This window comes from Galeopterus variegatus, unplaced genomic scaffold, assembly GCF_000696425.1.
Source record: "Galeopterus variegatus unplaced genomic scaffold, G_variegatus-3.0.2 Scaffold7569, whole genome shotgun sequence".
Lineage (NCBI taxonomy): Eukaryota > Metazoa > Chordata > Mammalia > Dermoptera > Cynocephalidae > Galeopterus > Galeopterus variegatus.
Genome location: NW_007733680.1, coordinates 18595 through 28619, shown reverse-complemented (window position 1 = coordinate 28619; position 10025 = coordinate 18595). Strand labels below are relative to the sequence as shown.

At 37.1% G+C, this 10025-nt stretch overlaps 1 pseudogene; it reads left to right on the top strand.

The window, feature by feature from the left end:
* Nucleotides 1-5548, top strand: part of LOC103607595 — a 53812-nt pseudogene extending 48264 nt beyond the window's left edge.
* The last annotated feature ends 4477 nt before the right edge of the window (nt 5549-10025 follow it).

Below are 10025 nucleotides of genomic sequence, written 5' to 3'. Positions count from 1 at the left end.
ATCCAAAGACCAAATACTTTAACAAGCCTTTTCTAATATCCTCTCACTGAGATGCCCCACAATTCCCCATGGTGAGCATTCTTCCTTGCTGCAGCTAATAGTAGACACAACTTGTTCAATTATAGGTGTGTTTCATCCAAAGACCAAATACTTTAACAAGCCTTTTCTAATATCCTCTCACTGAGATGCCCCACAGTTCCCCATGGTGAGCATTCTTCCTTGCTGCAGCTAATAGTAGACACAACTTGTTCAATTATAGGTGTGTTTCTAATGGTCTCTGGCTGGAGGATATTGACAATAGATATTGACATAAAATTAAAAAAAGAAAAAGAAAATGTCTACAAAGCTTAAAACTGGTTCTTAAAAAAAGATGAATTGAATAAACAAATCTTTATACTGACCGTAAAAAAGACAAAGTGATGTCAGACATTAACAATATTAGAAACAAAAAAAGGAACATAACTACAGATGCAGCAAATAATTTTTTTATATCTAAAGATGGAATCATAAGCAGTTTTAATGCCATGAAAATGTTAGTTAAAACTGGTTCTTAAAAAAAGATGAATTGAATAAACAAATCTTTATACTGACCGTAAAAACGACAAAGTGATGTCAGACATTAACAATATTAGAAACAAAAAAAGGAACATAACTACAGATGCAGCAAATAATTTTTTAAATCTAAAGATGGAATCATAAGCAGTTTTAATGCCATGAAAATGTTAGAACTTGAGTGAAATAAACAACTTACATAATAACAATAGCAATAAACAATATACCAAAATTAATTCAAGGAAAGATAGAAAACTGATAAACATTACAAAGGGTGAACTGCTAATTAAAAAATCTTTTCCATTCTGTACAATCCTTCAAGAAGAAAAAAAAAAGGAAAGAAAGAAATAAAGAAAGGTATTAGGCAGTTTTACAGAACAGTTTTATGAAATTTTCATGTAACAGATAACCCCTATCTTATACAGTACATATTACCTTGAAGACTGGAAAACAATAAGAAAAGCCATCTATCATATTTATAAAGTTATTATGTGACTGAAAGAAAAACCCAAAAAGGACGAAAGTAAAAATATTATAGACCAATATCACAGTACAAAAATCAAATTAAATACAAAAACAAATGTAGCAGTGCATAAAAATCAATCCATCATACTAAGTAAAATATATCTCGAATGGAAGACTCAGTAAATGCGTTAATACATAAAATTGTGAGATTATTGGAGAGAAGGCTTATATGTAGTCATCTGATAATCATTGCTCATTTGTGATTTTAAAAGTTCTTAGCAAGCTAAAAATATATGGGAACTCAAATCTAATAAAGAATATTTATCAAGAACCCACACCACATGTGGTGAAACTTTAGCAGTATTCTAATTAAAGTCTGGAACTAGGCAACAGTTCCTGCTATCCCTACTTTGTTCTATTTTATCTTGGAAGTCCTGCCAATGCAGTAAAATTAAAACTAAAGCTTCTGGTAGGTTCGTGTCAGCTGCTCAATACTGAATATTCCTACTTCTCCTCCCCAAATTTATTCAAATCCAAAGAAACAACAATGGAGACAAACACCCACGAAAGCATATCTTCCATGAAATTAAGAGACAGAAAGAAAAAAAACCCTGCAAACTCACATTACAGGTGCATCAAAAGCAACTGCTATCAGCAAAACTGGAAAAGGAAGCCACAAGAGTGGGATGGGTGTGGTGAAGAACAGGGCGCTCATCTGTTCTAGAAGTGGCAGATGTGCACACATCCACTGTCCAGTACAGACACCCATAACTTGTATGTTTTCATTGTGAATTTATTGTAGCCTTTCCAAGCTTAATGTGAACAGTTCTTTGTCTTGTATAGTGCTTTTTTGGGTATGAAAATCCTAATTTGTCACAACTTCTGTCTAATTTTCATTTATGTTTTTACCCTTTTAATAATAATGTTTTACTTTTGATGCAATCTATAATTTTGTAAATGGTAAATGAAACACATTTATACTTACCAGTATGACAGATGTGCAAGCATGTTTTGTTATATTTTCTACATTATTTTCATTGTTTGCACAGTATAAATTTTAAGAGTACAGAGTACACAGGTAAACACTAACAATAAGGTATGAGTCTTCTGAGACTGCCATAGTAAGATACCACAGACTGGGTGACTTGAACAACAGAAATTTATTTGCTCACAGTTTTGGAGGCTAGAAGTACAAAATCAAGCTGTCAGCACGTTTCTCCTGAGGCCTCTCTCCTGTCTTGCACATGGCCACCTTCTCACTGTGTCCTCACATGGCCTTTACTCTGACTGCATGCATCCCCTAAGTCTCTCCTTGTGTCCAAATATCCTCTTCTTATACAGACTCCAGTCAGATTGGATTAGGGCCCACCCTAAAGAGCTCACTTTAACTTAATCACCCCTTTAAAAACCCTATCTCCAAATACTGTTATATCCTGAGGTACTAGAAAGTGTCCCATATAGTCAACATATGAATTTTGAAGGGACACAATGCAGTCTATAACAGATCATAATATTGTTGACTAAAATTGGGTACAGCAAGCTAGGGAGAAGGGAAAGGGGAGAGAAGTTACAAGCTAATTCACTTGATGCTCATAGTAGGAATCAATAGATACTGTCTGAAGAAAGGGATTAAATTCTAATTTTAAAGGCAGTCACTAAAATAAAAATATTATAAGAACTACAATTTTTAAAAGACTCCATCATGAAATTTTATATAAACACAATGTTCATATTTACATTTTATTTTCTAACCTTTATGCTAGCCCTATTTTAGTCCTAGTCCTGCTGTTAAATATATTCAATGTTCAGCCCAGTCTTTTCACTGACATTTCCCCAATCGTCTTTTGGTTGTATTAATCTTATTCTCTGGAAGATGCTTCAGTAAGGCCTAATGTGAACGATATCCCTGAGTCTTTAAATTTGCAGAAATGCTTGCCTGTAGTTTTGACACTTGAAGGATACCTTGAATAGATTTAAAATCTGTGGCTCAAACTTCCCTTAAGTGTTAGATAGGTGTTGTTCCATTTCCATTAGCATTGACTGTAGCTGTGCCAACTTGGTTTTCTTTACCTTTGAAAATGACACAATGATTTTTGCCCAGATATCCAAAGTTTGTTACCAGTGTAACAATGTAGGATATGTCTAGTGTTTGTAGGATATGTACCAGTAGGATATATCTTGATATTGATCACTCTCGGACAGTTTTCCCAGATCTTGGATGAACCTTTTAATATACAGACACATTCAAGTCTTACTTCAAGAACACTTTCCAATCTTTGCTCTATTTTATTCTTTCTGTTCTCCTCTGATTGGAGGAACTCCAATTAGTCATATTTTGGATAATTTTGCCCATCTTTGATAATTGTCACGTTCTCTCTCTTTTAAAAATATTTTTGCTTGTTTCTCTTTCACTTCTTTCACTTTTCCCATGTGCATACTCTCTGTGTCCTGCTGTGCTTTCTGTGGTGCCTATTTTCTCTTACACTGCTTATAATCTAGTCTTTACTTATGAAATGATTCTGTTTCTCCTATTTCTTTCCTGAATTTTACTCGTTACCTTTCACATCCTTATATTGACTGGCCATCACCTTCCTTTTTGTATCCATGTCTTCTCTGAGGTCTTGTATTTATGTTTTTACTGTTTTCCTTCCCACCCACAATTACATCATCAGTTTATTTTCTCCTTTATTCATGTTGGAATATTGTGTTGCAATTTTCCTCTGCTTTGGAGCAATATTTTTCTAGTTAGTGTTCTTAGTCAGCAGGAAAATTTTGTGTCTGTTTGTAGTTCTTTTTTTTTTTTTTTTCTTTTTGTCTTTTTTACTGACCGGTAACAGGATCGCAACCCTCGGTGTTGCGCCCGCACCATGCTCAGCCAGTGAGCGGGAACCGGTCTCCACATGGGATCCGAACCCTCGGCGGGAGCGCCGCCGCACTCCCAAGCGGCGCACTCTCCAGTGCGCCACCGGGCCGGCCCTGTAGTTCTCTTTTTGCCCCTTTCTTTTCGTAGAGTATCTTTCTTTGGATGCTGCAGTAACACAATTACTTTGTTAATCATACTGGAGTGAGTTGGAATTTTCTTAATTAGATGGAGGATGTTTTGAAGTGAGAAAAGGGGTAGCTTTACCAGCTTCTCAGCTCAAGATTTCCCTCCTCTCTTGTTTCAATGTATTTCACTTCTGGCACCAGGCCTGGCGCCCGTACCGGGGACCGGCAACGGGATCGCAACCCTCGGTGTTGCGCCCGCACCATGCTCAGCCAGTGAGCGGGAACCGGTCTCCACATGGGATCCGAACCCTCGGCGGGAGCGCCGCCGCACTCCCAAGCGGCGCACTCTCCAGTGCGCCACCGGGCCGGCCCTGTAGTTCTCTTTTTGCCCCTTTCTTTTCGTAGAGTATCTTTCTTTGGATGCTGCAGTAACACAATTACTTTGTTAATCATACTGGAGTGAGTTGGAATTTTCTTAATTAGATGGAGGATGTTTTGAAGTGAGAAAAGGGGTAGCTTTACCAGCTTCTCAGCTCAAGATTTCCCTCCTCTCTTGTTTCAATGTATTTCACTTCTGGCACCAGGCCTGGCCTGTCTCAGATCTTAACTTGCTCACACAAGCTCCTACCATCCCTTCTACAATTCTATAGTTCCTTCACCACCTCTGGTGAAGAGGCCACCTTCACCAAGAGATCCTGCTTCTTACTTCCACATCCTAACTTCCCTCACTTTCAAAAGTGCTATTTTCTTAAACCTCTGGGTGCCTCCTCACCCAAACTTTCTAAGCCTTCTCTCTCTGACTCTCCTTTGCACCTGCCCTCTTCAATTACAGCAGTTCTCACTGAGTATGGGGAAACATCCTTTTGGAAGTAAATATTTACTGTTGATTTCTGCCATCTGCCACTTCTAAAAACCTTCTGTCCATCTTGTTTTTAAACACACTCATAGCACTGTTGCCACTTCCTTCCCCCAAACCATTGCATGGTAAAAACAGTTATCACCGAGGGTACATAAAGGAAGGGAAGTGCAGGAGAGAACCAGTAATAATAGATATCATAAAGCACACACACTAGATCATATACTTCCTAAATATGAGCAATCCCTCTTGAGGGCAAAAAACCATATCCTTTGTCTGCTAAAGAGGGTCCAGGAATAGGGCTAGGGATGAGAAGGTCCTCCTAGAACCAGATAGGTACATAAATGCAAAGAGGCAAGGCTTTATAAAGAATCATGAAGACAAACAAGACTGAAGGAAGACAGTTAATTCTGTGACTTCAGAAAAAAAAAAAAATACTGAATCAGAAAAATTAAAATCTCTTAGCGTCTTGGCCCCTATAGGAAATTCTTGCAAATAGCTAATCCAGAAACCCTAACTCGAACAACAATGATACAAATAAAAGAAGGAGATAAGGAAGATGAAGAGGAGAGGAACAACAACAATTGGCATGGCATCCGCATAGATGCTATCAAAGAAAAAGGAGGAAAAATTAAACATAATTTTCTAACATATGAGGAATACTTTGCCATGGAACAAATGAAAGCTGTAAACAAATATTTTAATTTTGCCTATTTTGGGGGTGTATAATCCATTGTAGTTTTAATTTGCATTTCCCTATGACTATGCAAAGGAAACATTTAAAACAGTTAGAAAATCATATAGGTAAAAATGCTGTGGTCCTCTATGGTGACACAATCGAGCCTGATTAAGAGGAAAATCACCACACTGTGATCTGTTAGAAGGGCAACATAAGACACTGAAGACCCTCCAGGATCCTGCCTATTATCAAAAGACTACTGCATCATAGCGTGGAGGTTTGCTGGTGCTCACAGATATTATTATTACCATTATCATTGTGTTTATTTTCATCTTAAAAGATGCAACAGCAATTATGCCTTTGCAAATAATTTCTCTGTGCCTCTGATTAATTCCCAGCAATTTGATGTTCCCACTAGAAAATAAATTTCTTAAAAACAGTACATAGAGGTGGCTCTTAAACATCAGAAAACAAAATTGTGGGCCGAGCCCATGGCGCACTCGGGAGAGTGCGGCGCTGGGAGCACAGCAGCACTCCCGCTGTGAGTTCGGATCCTATATAGGGATGGCTGGTGTGATGTGCTCACTGGCTGAGCACGGTGCAGCTGGTCACAAAAAGGACAAAAAAAAAAAATAAAGAAAACAAAATTGTTAGATTTTGTACCCCTTCAGTCATACTAAATTAACTGATTAAACAAGTATTGATTGAGCACCTTCTATTTATCATGGACTAAACCTAGATAATAAGAATGCACAGTTGAATAGGCCTTGCCATCAAGACAGACACAATCTAGTACAGAACACACATACATGCAAAGAAGGAGAATTCAGTTTGGTAAATGCAACAACAAAAGCCCATATGAGGCAGAGAGGAACATGGAACAGAGTGACCAATTGTGAATTGTGCCAGAGTAGTGAGGGGTGCACAGAATAAAAAAGCTTCTGAACTGGACTTCAATGGATGACTCAGAGGTCAACAGGAAGGGAAGGAGGGATCAAGCATTTCAGGATTATTCCATGGTGCAGGGTCAGATCATGAAGTGCCTTTTATGGTATGTTAACATGTTTGAGTTTTCTTTTTCAAGAGATAGGAGAGCAATGCAACAGATGTTTAAACATAGATATGATCTGATCAGATTTGCAAGGATTTAAAAGGATGACACTATGTGTGGTAGCACAGTGGCTGATACACTGGCATTGGAAGTCAAGAATAGAGCCTAGGGTTCAACCGCAATGATTCAGTGGAGAAATAATGAAGACCTGCAATTAGTACTGGCAGTGGAGTGGACAGGAAAAAACAGATTCAAAAGATGTTATAGATCTGGTCAATAAGGTCTCATGATTTATTAGAGGGTTATTTTTCTTTTCTTTTTCAGCCCTGTGGTTTTTTGTGTTCAAAATTTTTTTTAATAGTTTGTCTTCCTTTGGAAGAAAATCAAGATGACATGTTCAAATGTCAAGGAAATGAATTGGCTATGTCAGGCAGTACCTTATAGGAGGCACAGCTTCCACACTTTCATATGCTGCATGACACGAGGCCACTTAGTTTTATCAGTTCACAGAGAAGTGACCAGAATCTAGTAGACTGACTTGTCAAGCTGGTCAAACTCTTCAGTGATTTATAAACTCAAATTCCGCTTCATTCATTTACAGTAAATATTGGACCCAATTATAGAATTCAGCCATATCTTCCCATGGTTCTCCTTTCTTTCTGTCAAAAAAAGCAAATTAACATTCAGAAGATTGCTTGGTTAGAAAACACTGAGAATAATATTTTCAAGTTTCCAAAAGATGTTAATCTTCTGAATGCAGGAACAAGATATTGGAATTCAAGAATTCTTGGGACTTCTCAAAACCATAAGTTATTTGTAAAATGCCTCCAACATTTTTTGTGCTCTTTGCTTACTATTACGGGTAGCTAAAAAAAAATTTTAATAAACAAGAAATATTAAATTTAAAAGTATTTACAAAAAACTGAAATCTATAGCAAATATTCAAACTCTGATAAATACCAGTGAACATTAATAGTTTATATTTAAACAACATAACATTCAAATCTCCTAGCAGAATTAGTAGCACCACACACAATCATGCATGGAAATTGCCAATTTAAGGACTTATTTTGTTTGCTAAACTTGTTACTTCTTGGAACACCAGTGGTAGGATTTCTATAAAGTATACTATGCACTTGAAGTTATTAATTTTTTTTTATTTGTCAGCATGACTCACAGTTAGTAGGAGACAGGGCCACAAATACACACTTATACCATGGCATCAGCTACAAATACAACAGCCTGATTAGCTGCACCCTGCCCTTGTCCCATTTCTGGATTCAGTCAATCTTAACTTCCGACTCTGTGAGTTAATGTTTCTTGCTCCTGCTCTTAAGTGACCATGATGGATTCCTTCAAGCAAGTGATGTCTCTGTGTTGACTGTTAAACTTTAATTATAATGTTTTATAAATAAAAATATTTACCAAAGGAAAAAAAAAAGCATCTCTTAGGGCCCACTACTCTGTCTGGAAATTATAATACAATTGCTTAATATTGTGAGTTAGACTCAGGTACTGCTGATTCATCAACTTCTGTGCAGTGGACGTAATGACCAATGTCAAGGATTCAGTGGTCACTTCCTGAATGGGAGAAAATGGAATCAAAATCCACCCTCTTTTCATTCCTATAAATGTACTTAAAATTTAAAAATGATTTTATACCGCATGTACTCACTTATAAGTGGGAGAGAAAGAAGGAAAGAAAGACCACGGTGGTGTATTGGACTTGCAGAGGGAGAGAACATACCTTGGGATACAAAGTGGAGTGAGGGGGAAGGGGGAAGGGGAGGGTGGATGGGGATAATTGGGTGGAGGACATGGAGTACCAATGCAATGTGTGGTAATGGGTATGCTGCCAGTATGACTCTGGCCTTCACATCTTGGGCACAAGGGGTGACAATCAGCTCTGTATTTCATGAATATTCATAACCAATAAAATTAAAAATAAAAATAATTTTAGAAATTCGAATTTCCTTTGTCATGTTTGCCTAATTCTTCCACATTATTTGAATAATTTTCAGTCAGTACTGAAATACTGTTCTCTTAATTCTCTCTCACATTCTGTCCCATCACTTTCTCCCATTCCCTTTATCTTGAATTTTGGTAATTAAAACCTCGTTATATGTAATGTAAGATAATGGTATTCAAACATTTTGCTCACAAGTTCACTAAAACTATTTTGTAAAAACATCTGCCTTCATCCCACATTTCAAAGTCAATGTCTAAATTTTTCATCATTAATTTTATAGTTGCTGAAGACATAATTTTTAATGAATTGTGAAAATTGACATTTTAAAACAAAACTGTCAAATCATTCTTTCAGATATATCTAATGAAATTTAAATGCATATGATTTGATGGCAATTTTTATTAATATAAAAATACATGAACTAATCTTCCATATTGCCCAGAACAGAATACGTATAAAGTGATAATAATATCTTTTGTTTTTTTCATGATTTGTAGGAAAACTTTATAAAGCCCAGAGTACTTGATATCGCTTCCATATTGCCCAGAACAGAATACGTATAAAGTGATAATAATATCTTTTGTTTTTTTCATAATTTGTAGGAAAACTTTATAAAGCCCAGAGTACTTGATATCCTACAGATAAAAGTGGATTTGTCCCTATTTCTTCTTGCAGGAATTCATCTGGCTACAGATGAAACAGTGTCTACATCTACAAAAAGAGTAGAGAGGTGGTATATATGTCATAAAGCTGAAGGGCTCTGGTAGGATCTGGAAAAGATTGGCTGTCAGCTTGAGCCATGGTTGCCAGTGAAAACCCTGCTAATGACTATATCATATTCTCCAAAAAATGCAGGCCAAACTTGCTACTGTAACTTGAGCAAAATTTAATGCTGGGCATGTTCCCTCCTGGAACCATCACCAGCTAGATCAAAGGAAATTTTTCAGGTGGAGTGTTTGGTAGTGGATACTGATTTCAAGTTGACCTGCAGCCTGTCACAGAGACAACCTGTGTTAAGCTGCTCACCACTGCTCTGAGTTAATAGGACTCCTCTCTAACAACATGGCCATCCTAAACAACAGGATGGTTCACTCAGTGGATCTGCTGTAGATTATCACCACTGTAACTGTTAAGGGTATTATGGTAATTGAAAGGTGGGGCCTTGAAGAGGTGATTAGATTGTAGGACCGTGCCATAGTGAATGGAGTAATCATGGTGGTCAGGGACTTGGTTCTGAGGGCTTTAAAAGGAAGGCACTTGAGGAGCTATCTCTCTCTGCTCTGCCATTTTTGCAATACCTGCATCACTGAAATCACCATCAAGGAAGAACCTTAGCAGATGTGTTCCCTCGACTTTGGATTTCCCAGCCTCTGAAACAGTACAAGAAATTCTATTTTCTTATAAGTTACCCAGTCCCAGGTATTTTGTTATAAGCAACAGAAATGGACTAATAAAGAATCAGATG